The sequence below is a fragment of the Anabas testudineus genome, chromosome 3 (assembly GCF_900324465.2).
Source record: "Anabas testudineus chromosome 3, fAnaTes1.2, whole genome shotgun sequence".
Classification (NCBI taxonomy): domain Eukaryota; kingdom Metazoa; phylum Chordata; class Actinopteri; order Anabantiformes; family Anabantidae; genus Anabas; species Anabas testudineus.
Window position 1 is genome coordinate 5,712,545 of NC_046612.1, and position 9,439 is coordinate 5,721,983.

Consider the following 9,439-nt stretch of genomic DNA (forward strand, 5'->3'; position numbering starts at 1 on the left):
CATTTCTAGATGAAGATGTCAGTTTTCCGAGGTACTTCTGAACCCATCATATATCCATGATATATGACAGTGAATAACACCTGTTGGTCTTGTTCTTTTGTTGTTGTTTCCATATGGTCAGGTTAAGGTGCATTTCCACTGTTGTGTGCATGTGTTTCTCTTTTGTTTTGTTGCAGCTGATAAGATGGCGGAGTCGGCCGCTCAATCAGGGAGAATCAAGACAGGTTCACATGATTAGGTCCTCTTAGCTATGAGAGTCTGGGTACTGTCAACCTAAATCACAATAGGTGACACAGAGCTGCAGCAGATCACAGTCCACTGAAGATGGTGAATTTATGAAAATGTTTCAACACCTATAGTCATATTTTGATGTTAGTCATAGCTTATATTTGTTTCGTCCTAGTGTTTTGTTCATTTTTGATTGAATCTTGGTCCTTTTCTTTTAGCTTAGCTCACCCTAACAGGTGGTAGGTCCCAGCTGGGTAACGATGAGAAAACCATGCAATTGAGTAGAGAGAAGAGGAGGAGGCAGTTTGCTGCAGCTTGGACCAATGTTTTTTGTTGTTGTTGGTGTTATTTTTGCTTCAGCTTTAAGATGTTTAATTTCTATTTTTGTTAATAAATGGCTTTTTTGCAGTTAGTACTGCCTGTAACATTGTTTTATTTTTGTCTCTGTCCTGACGCCTTTGACTAAATTTGCTTATATTTACACAAAATAACTAAGAATTTAAAAATTTTCTTTGTACCTTTGTCATATAAATAAATGTTCAAGTTAAATGACAGATCAAAGAATTTAGTTTTTATTCCATTTTGGAAAAAAATTCCAAGTTTCGTGGACCTTGCAGGTCAGCCCCATTTTTGGAAGTGCTAATGTGTAATGTAAAGCCGACCATCCTGTGCTCAGTGCCAGCAGGAGAAGCAAAGACAGATTATCTGTGAATCAATGAGAAGAGCTCAGTGGGGGAATGACCTGTTTATATAAGCTAATGACTCCCAGAGCAGTGCCTGAGCATGTAATGGTTCCCACTAATGTTTTCTCACATTGCTCTTGTTTCTCCTTCTATCTGCGACTCTCTCACTCTCTCCTTCTCCAAGGAATTCTTTATCACAAGTAATATAAGTCTTGCTCCTTCAAATCCTGTTTATTCCTCTTGAATTGGCTCTAGTGTTATTCCATTCAACTAAAAGACTTCAGGCTATTTTTATTTTATGGCTTGGTTATCGCTTGACATTGTTGGCAGGCAAGGGAGGTGGGAAGCATGCATTTATATTTGTTTAAGTCATATGCAGAATAAACAGACTCAAAAACAAAGCAACTGGAAGCAGCGTCTGTAAATCTAGCTCATACGCAGATACATCGTGCTCCATCTACGCCCCAATATTGAATAAGATGGAAGAATGTGAATGTTTGGATGATGCTGTAGCTGAACAACAGAAAGGACATGATCTATCTTCATGAACATACTGTTGCTTTGTCTTTTGTGATGATAATGAGAGTGTGCAGATGTAAATGAAGCATGAGGAGAACTTAATGGAATCTCAGACCATGGTGTCAGATCCAGAAGGTTTCAGTAGAGCTGGTGGAATGAATTATTCAGACATGAAGCATCTTCTCTGCACACTGGAAGAATGCATCTTTACTCAAACAGACACATTTATCTTTTTTTTTGGTGTTATTAAAAATGATTTCTTTTCAAGTGTAAACAACAAATCACTGCAATATATTCTTTCCTATAAGCATGGAGAAATTGTCCTTGATAGTCTGCAGTCATGACAGTTGGACAGTTGAGTGACATAATACGGTAACACATGACTAAATATTATTACATTACATAATTAATATGGCTCAGTGATGCTGATATGATGCCTCATGTCAAAAAGATGTATTGTAGCAGCTTTTCTTCCCCTGTTAGGACACACAGGCATGCTGTTTATCATGGTTATTTGCATCTTAACAGGTTCTACCACCCTTGTGACTAACAGTTACCATATGATAACATTGTGCTTCACAGCCATAACCCAAACACATAATTTCTTAATTAGCTTATTTCTGTGTTGCTAAGCAATTTCAACTGCACCAGCAGATAGAGGAGCTGGAAAATAATCATCTTTAGGCATTGGAATCTCAGGCATACAGTTTTGGCTATGAAGATGTCAGCTTTTTTAAGATCAACTTAGTGAGGCATGCTGGCTGTGAACTGATTTATTCTCTGCTTGGATTGTACACCTAAAAGTATACTGCAATGCTCAGACTGAAAATAGAATAATTTATAACTTTGTAGAGCTGACAGGTACAAAGAGAGTGGTTAGCTTTACACCTCAAGTCCACACGCCCTATTTCCACCCTGAAAGAATGAGTAGTTTCATCTGGTTTTTCCTGTCACATGGTTCGTCGAATAGGAAAGAGGTACTACAGTCATCCTCAGTTCAGACCTTTCCCAGCTGCTCTACACCGGTGTCACCCCGATTCAACACTTGGTGAGCTGAATAGCGATAAATCCTGCCACCTAAGAATGGACACAGACAGCCACAACCAGAGACATAAGAGCTATAGAGGTACTTGCAGCACTGTTACCACGGCAACAGGCCATGCGGGGGGGCATCATCATCGGCTCTCTGAGATTGGCTGGTGGTGCTGTGGTGCAATGGTTCAGCTTAGTTGGTTGTTCTGCCCTCTGAGACACACAGAAATTGGTTTGCTGGTTTTCAGTCCACCTTGATGAGTTGGAAACGGCAGATTTATCTTGTAACGAGAAGAGTGTGGACCGAACCACTGAAAGCTGGATATAATCGCATGGAGCCTGAAAAGAAACCTATATTCAATTACATGACAGCCATGTCAGATTTTATTTTTTAATTCTGTGTATTTTTTTTATTTTTTTGTATTAAAAATCTCCATGTTTTCTGACTGCTTCACATTTTGTGTGAAGTACACTGCTGCACCTGCTGAAGGTGTGAACCAATTACACAACAATGGACAAGTTTATTTCTTTATAACTAGCATATGTTGCATATAGTTGCATGTTCCTTGATTGCACAGTCATGTCTAGAACATTCAGTCAGTCAGTAACGCTTGTTGTGTATCCCTTACTATACTGAACTCCAGGGACAACAACCGATTCTCTCCAATAAATTATTACTGATACAGTAACACAGTCTCAAACATGAAATGGCCTACTTACGACATGAGCTCAGAAAACATGCATTATATATTATAAGTGCACACATTGACACAAACACATGGATGCTTGCACACACGAACACACACACCTTAGCCCTGCCCTGTTCCCCTGAGTCTCCTTATAGAGCTCTCTCACTAAGATGCAGTCAGGCCGCTGATGCTCTGGAAACACAGAAGATAGTTATTACTTCATTCACACTGTTAACCGCCCTCAGGATGAGGATATCATTCAAAGATAATCAATCGAAGGCTGCAACACACAAAACATTTCAACATAATTGTGTGTTTCACACGTGTCAGTGCTCACTAATTACAAGGTGCAATCATCCTCCTACTGGCTGTAACCCCTCCAGTTACACACTGCATTTTTGCATTTGTATAGGAAATCACATTTTATCATCTGCTTTATTAGATATTAACAAGATGAAACTATCAACAATGTTTTTTTTTCCTTAAAGAAGGAAATTAAACTAACAAATAGGATTAGTGGTACCATTGTTTCTTTTGCACAAATTATTTTCTTTTTAATTGCTGTAATATACCACGACCAAATATGCATCTGGGAGTCTGCTGCAGAGCACCAGTACTACTAGCAATTTTGTTTTTGTGACTGATTCAAATTGCAGTAATGATTAGCAAGGCAGTGACATTCCCCAGTGCCTCACGGCTAAATGAAAACAGAAAGCAACTAAGCATTGCAAAATGGTCCCATCCCTTTCGAATGGAAATTCAATTTGTCTACAAATAAAGTCATTCTATTTCACAGCTTCGGGGCTGTGTAGAAGCACTAGCAGGACAGATAATTTCATTAAACTGTGCCACATACAGTGTTCATAAAAGTGTAACATTATTTTCACTTTAATATAATTATGCAAACTATCTTCTACTATCAACAGTTTTCATTCATGGGTCAAGGTAAAAATTTTACACTGGTATTCAGCAGTCATAATCGCTGATGATGACCGTGATATGTTGTAAAAGAGCAACTTTTTCAGTTCTACGCTGCCTACAACTTGCTCGAGTAATAATCCAATACTCTGAATAACATTAACATCTAATTGCACACACACGTACAGAGAGAGGTCAACGATTACTAAATTGGACTTGAATTCATATGGATGCTAATTTAATTTATCTGCTCAGGACAGTAAGCATATCAAGGGAAGCTGGAACTAGGTGTGTGTGCATGCACACATGTGCACGTGCACATAAGTGTGAGCCACTGTTTATCTTTCTCCCTCCAAACTAAATCCTTTTTATAGAAGCATCCTGCGTGAGTCTCAGCGGGTTTAGCAGGTGTTAACCCTCTCTCTGGGAGGCACCCTTCTGAGGCAACACACAGTCAACCAGAGCAACACTTCTCATTTCCTGAGCAGCTTGGAGTCTGCCAATCACACAGGTGGAAATGATGGACAGGCAGATGAGTCTCCCACAGCCCCTAAGTAATATTACTTCCTTCTTCTTTCCAGGAAAAAAAAAACATTGACTTTCCAGTTAGTTCACAAGGAGGCTGCACAACAACTGACAAAGTCAGTAACTTCCTGATTTTCATATGTAGCAGCCCCTGTACAAGAAGTTACCCCTTGTTGTTTATTGAAATCTTTGGCTTCTGCACCACAATTGTAGGGATGCAGGATGCTCATTCAGCGGCAGATGTGGTTCCAGGCGGGATGTGGTTTGTGTTGAGCTTGTGCATGTCTCTTTGTTTGCATGTTCAGGACTTAAAGGCTGGTGCTCAGATCGATTTGCACTTGTACTCTTTATAATAAAGAAAGAATCAAAATGTCTAGATGTGGACTGTGTTAACTTACAGCAGCAGACACACGAAACTGCACAACAGAAGCATGTACTTTTATTTTAATTATGTATTCATTCTCCACTGTCTTACTGTGTTGAATAACATAAAGTTATTTGCATATAAATGAATCCAACACACAAATCTAGTAGAATAAAGATTTTGTTTATCACTGGCAGTTAGTGAAATTTAGAAAGCAAGATGGAAAGACAGTCAAAGCTTATATCAAATTCTATCTAATCCAATTTTCTCTGGGTCCAAAAAATAGCATGTGCCTTTGTTGCTATTTTTAGCATCATTCACACTTTCAGGCACACAGAGAGGTTCATGGCCGTGCTTACTTTCAGTTAACACTTAATATTTCATAGTTGATGTGTTCATTGGGAAAATTAACTGCCTATTTTTTAATTAGCAGATGTATTTCATTCCCAGCCCTCACCCTCCTTCCCCACTTATCTTCAGATGAGTTGATTTTTCTTTTTTAATTTTTAATGAGCAGTTTGTTGCACACTTGGGGATACACAGGTCAGACAGTTGTGCACATTATGGCACAGAGCTATGGAAATAATACAAAGTAAGTCAGTGGTGCAATAGGTGCTGCTTTGACAACTTCTACCCTGTTTGACAACTCTGCATTTTCCATGAACTATAAGTGGACTACTGGCTGTACTAATCAGATCAGCAGGTGCACCAGTGTACATGATGCACCATTACTGTACATCTGTAAGTCTGAACAACATGCAAACCCCTGAATCTAACTGGATAGATGCAGTCTAGTCGTTTCTCTGTATTTAACTACAGAAGCTGTTAATTGCTACAACACGTCATAATCACTACTTTTTAACACATGGCTGCTTTTTTATTTTTTATTAGAAACTATAGGATGACCAAAAAGTAAAGGGTAGGAGTATAATACAGGTCTTATATGAAAAAATATACGTTTTTTACAACTGCTTTTGCTTATAAAATGTTTTTGAAAACCAACTTTGAAAACTGCAGTACAATAACCTCATGTCCAGCGGTGGTCACTTACATCTGATGTTCTCACTGTCATTATCCAGTACAACACTACTATACCTTTGGGCTTTTGCTCTTAATTGTTTCACAGAGAAACTGTTTGTCTTTGTATTTTGACCTGTACTAGTAAGTTGCATATTTACCAGCTAACGGCAGATTACCAGCTGGAAGAAGCTGAGCTCAGCACTAAATTTCTTTCTCTCTTCATGCCTACCAAGCCACAAAATCAAGAGAGAAACAGAAACTTTTGTCTTAGCTCAGCAACAAAGCTACAGGATCGTAAGCTGATACCTGGGGGCTAAGTGCAGGAGGGATTATATCACATACTGTAGTAGCTGATAGTGAAGGACTCTTTAGTTGCAGATATGCAGTGGTATAAGTGGGATTATACAGATTCTTTGTCAAGTAACCAGTGTTACATACTGAACAGTTTGATATAAGCCATTAGGATACAGAACTCAGAACTTAATTATTGGCTTATGTTTTTCAGGTGTTGTCTTTATCCTTTCAAATTATAGAAATGTTCATCAGTTTACTGTCTGTTTCAATGGAATCAACAAAGAAGCTAAATATGCTACTTAATCACATTATCCTACCTAATGTATGGTGTGATAGCTTCATCCACACATTGATTATAGTTCCTATATCTCCAGGAAAAATAAGGCACCTGTAGCATATACTGCAGCTGACTCTAACAGAAGGAGTGACAGAAATAACAAGAACTCCTGACTGTGCTCTGACAAACACTCTGCACAGTTTGTGTTGTGCTTCTGTCCTCTATTCCCATCGCAGCTGGATTGTGTTTTTCCTCTTCTTCCCTGTGGACAGCCATCACAATTACAAAGCATTAGAGAGCTCACCAGGGATCATTCCTGCTGTTCCTCAGGTGGTATCGACATCTGATGGAACACTGGGACTTTTTTGTTTTCTTTCCTGTCACTTTTGAGTCACATTTTCTTGGACATACTATGGAAATTTTCAAACATTGCATCGTATTAAGTATATTAGACATACTGCATACACTTGTTTTACTGACGTTTGTTTCTGACTGTCCCTCATCTGCCCTCTAAGGCTCTGTGGTAAGCTTCCTGCACCTGAACACCTGCTTCTCATGAACTGATCACCCCTGTGACCTGCTGCATAGTTGTCCCTCACTGGCTCATTATGTTACCTGCAACTACATATATACAAGTGTCTTTTTCCAGAGGGGCTTGTCATAAAATCTAAGCTTAGTGTTTGAGCCATACTAATTACCTCACATGTTATCAACTTATGTGACTGAATGTTGTCTATGGGGTGCTTTAATTAGTTATTTTGGTCTGATGCTCCACACCTCAGCTGAAACCTGCCAACTGGTAACTTGGCTAAATATGTGCTGGAGTGCTGTATGTCCTCCATGTCTCACAAACCTACTTCTGGTTTCCAGTTTCCTTTTTCTTTTATTGCATGAACATATTAAATATAAATGTATTGAATTATATATTAAAAGCATTTGACCTCAACAGTTCTGGCCATATGTTAGAAACTGCACTGTGTAGTGCTCTGTAAAGAGTTTCTGTGAAGTCATAGTGTGATAAAGTAGTGCAATACTTACCCTGGATGGTAAAACAATATGAATCTCATCCTAACAAACGACTTCGGTCAGTGTACCTTCAATGTAAATGGTTTCTGATTCTCTTCAGCCACTAATGCACTGTTACCACAGCTCTGAGGTTTTTAATAGAGCTACACCAAGTCTCCTTTCCTTTGAGATTTCATCCTATTTTAATCAATCCTAACAAGAGAGGAATTGTGCTGAGCTAACAGTTATAGGTCTTCAGTTGCTTCTTATGCAGAACAGACAGTCTTGGAGATTTAAGGACTTAATTCATAAAATAAACCTTTTTCTCCCCAGTAAAACTGTGTGTTTTTCTGTTATTTTACTATAAACTAACAGCTGGGTGTGACATTACCCAACATTGTGTATACCCAGTCTATCCAAAATGAACATATTTAGTTTACAAATGTCAAGCTATTGGAGCAGTGTTGTTATCCAAATGTAAAGCACACAAATCTAGGCAACCTCCGATGGCTTTATGATGAATGCGTCTCTCTATTTCCCAAGTCTATTTTTCTTCTCTCACTATCAGTTTTTTCCTTCTTGCCCCCTCCCCCATACCCTAACATGTTACATTATTGTGCTCCTCATATACACAGCACGAGCTCTCACACACACATACCAAAATATCTTGAATTGGCTTTGTGTTATGCCTTTGTTTTTTGAGAACCATTGCTCAATGCCTCTCTTGTAGCCACAGAGAAAATAGAGGCAGGTAAAAAGCGCAATTGAGATGAGAAGGAATTCCAACCAGTCCTCGTGCTTTCAGCACAGCTCCTCTACAAAACCACAGCGTTTGATTGAAGAATGCTCAGAGGCTTGGGCGGGAGATGTGTGGAAAAAACTATTAATGAATCTCTTCAACATTCAACATATAAGCTGTTCTCCGCTTTCTGTGGTCGATAGATCAATTTGTCAAAATAGTACTTCCTACCTCTACCTCTTACATCTGTACTTCAAAAGAACACTTTAATGCAGTATTTCTCACATTTAGAAAACCACTGACTTTCGTATATGTGTAATTCTATACACACGTTAAAAGGAGATGTTTTGTTTTCGTCATAATGACGGTTCTCTTTATGGTGAATCTACTGAAACGAATCCCCATCTCAGATCTCTGCAATTTACTCAGTGTGAAACACATGTTCAGCAGAGGATAGCACCAAGGTAACAAAGCCCTGAAGTGAATGAATTAAATTCTGTAGCAGCACAGGCAAGCCATAGTTGTATTGAACTAAGCTAGGGGCAGAAACTCCCTCTGTTTCTATAGCCACAGGAAACATGGGATGAAGTAGAACCAGAAGACAATAAATACCTCTCATGACAAACAGCCCTCGCCCCAAAAGAAAAATCTAAGAAACATACAAGGAAACATACTGTAACTTAACAAAATGCAACATATAATTAGAATTTATAGCATCCTACAGCGCGACAGATGATACTTTGGAATCTCTAACATGAGATGGAAAAAGAGGATTTTGGGGTCCCTTATATAACCAACTGCACGCTTTGTCTTGTGAGCCATATGTACGGTGTTGTACAGAGTCCAAATCCCACTCAAGGGTCCAAACCAATTATGGTTCAACACCGCACAGTCACACAAACAGGTACTTCTCTCTCCTAGAACAGCTGGTCCTGATATTGACTGATCTCGCTGCTGCCTTTGGCTCACTAAACAATCAGATGCTCCTGCATGTGCTGAGTGATTTCTGTATCAGAGAGGTAATTTCAATCCTTCATCATTAGTTGCTTATGACAAGTGATGTGGAAAGAAGGACCCAGTGAAGCCTCCTGGCTCAGTGCTGGGACCACTCAGCACTGAGCCACTGAGCCACTCAGCACTGCCTGC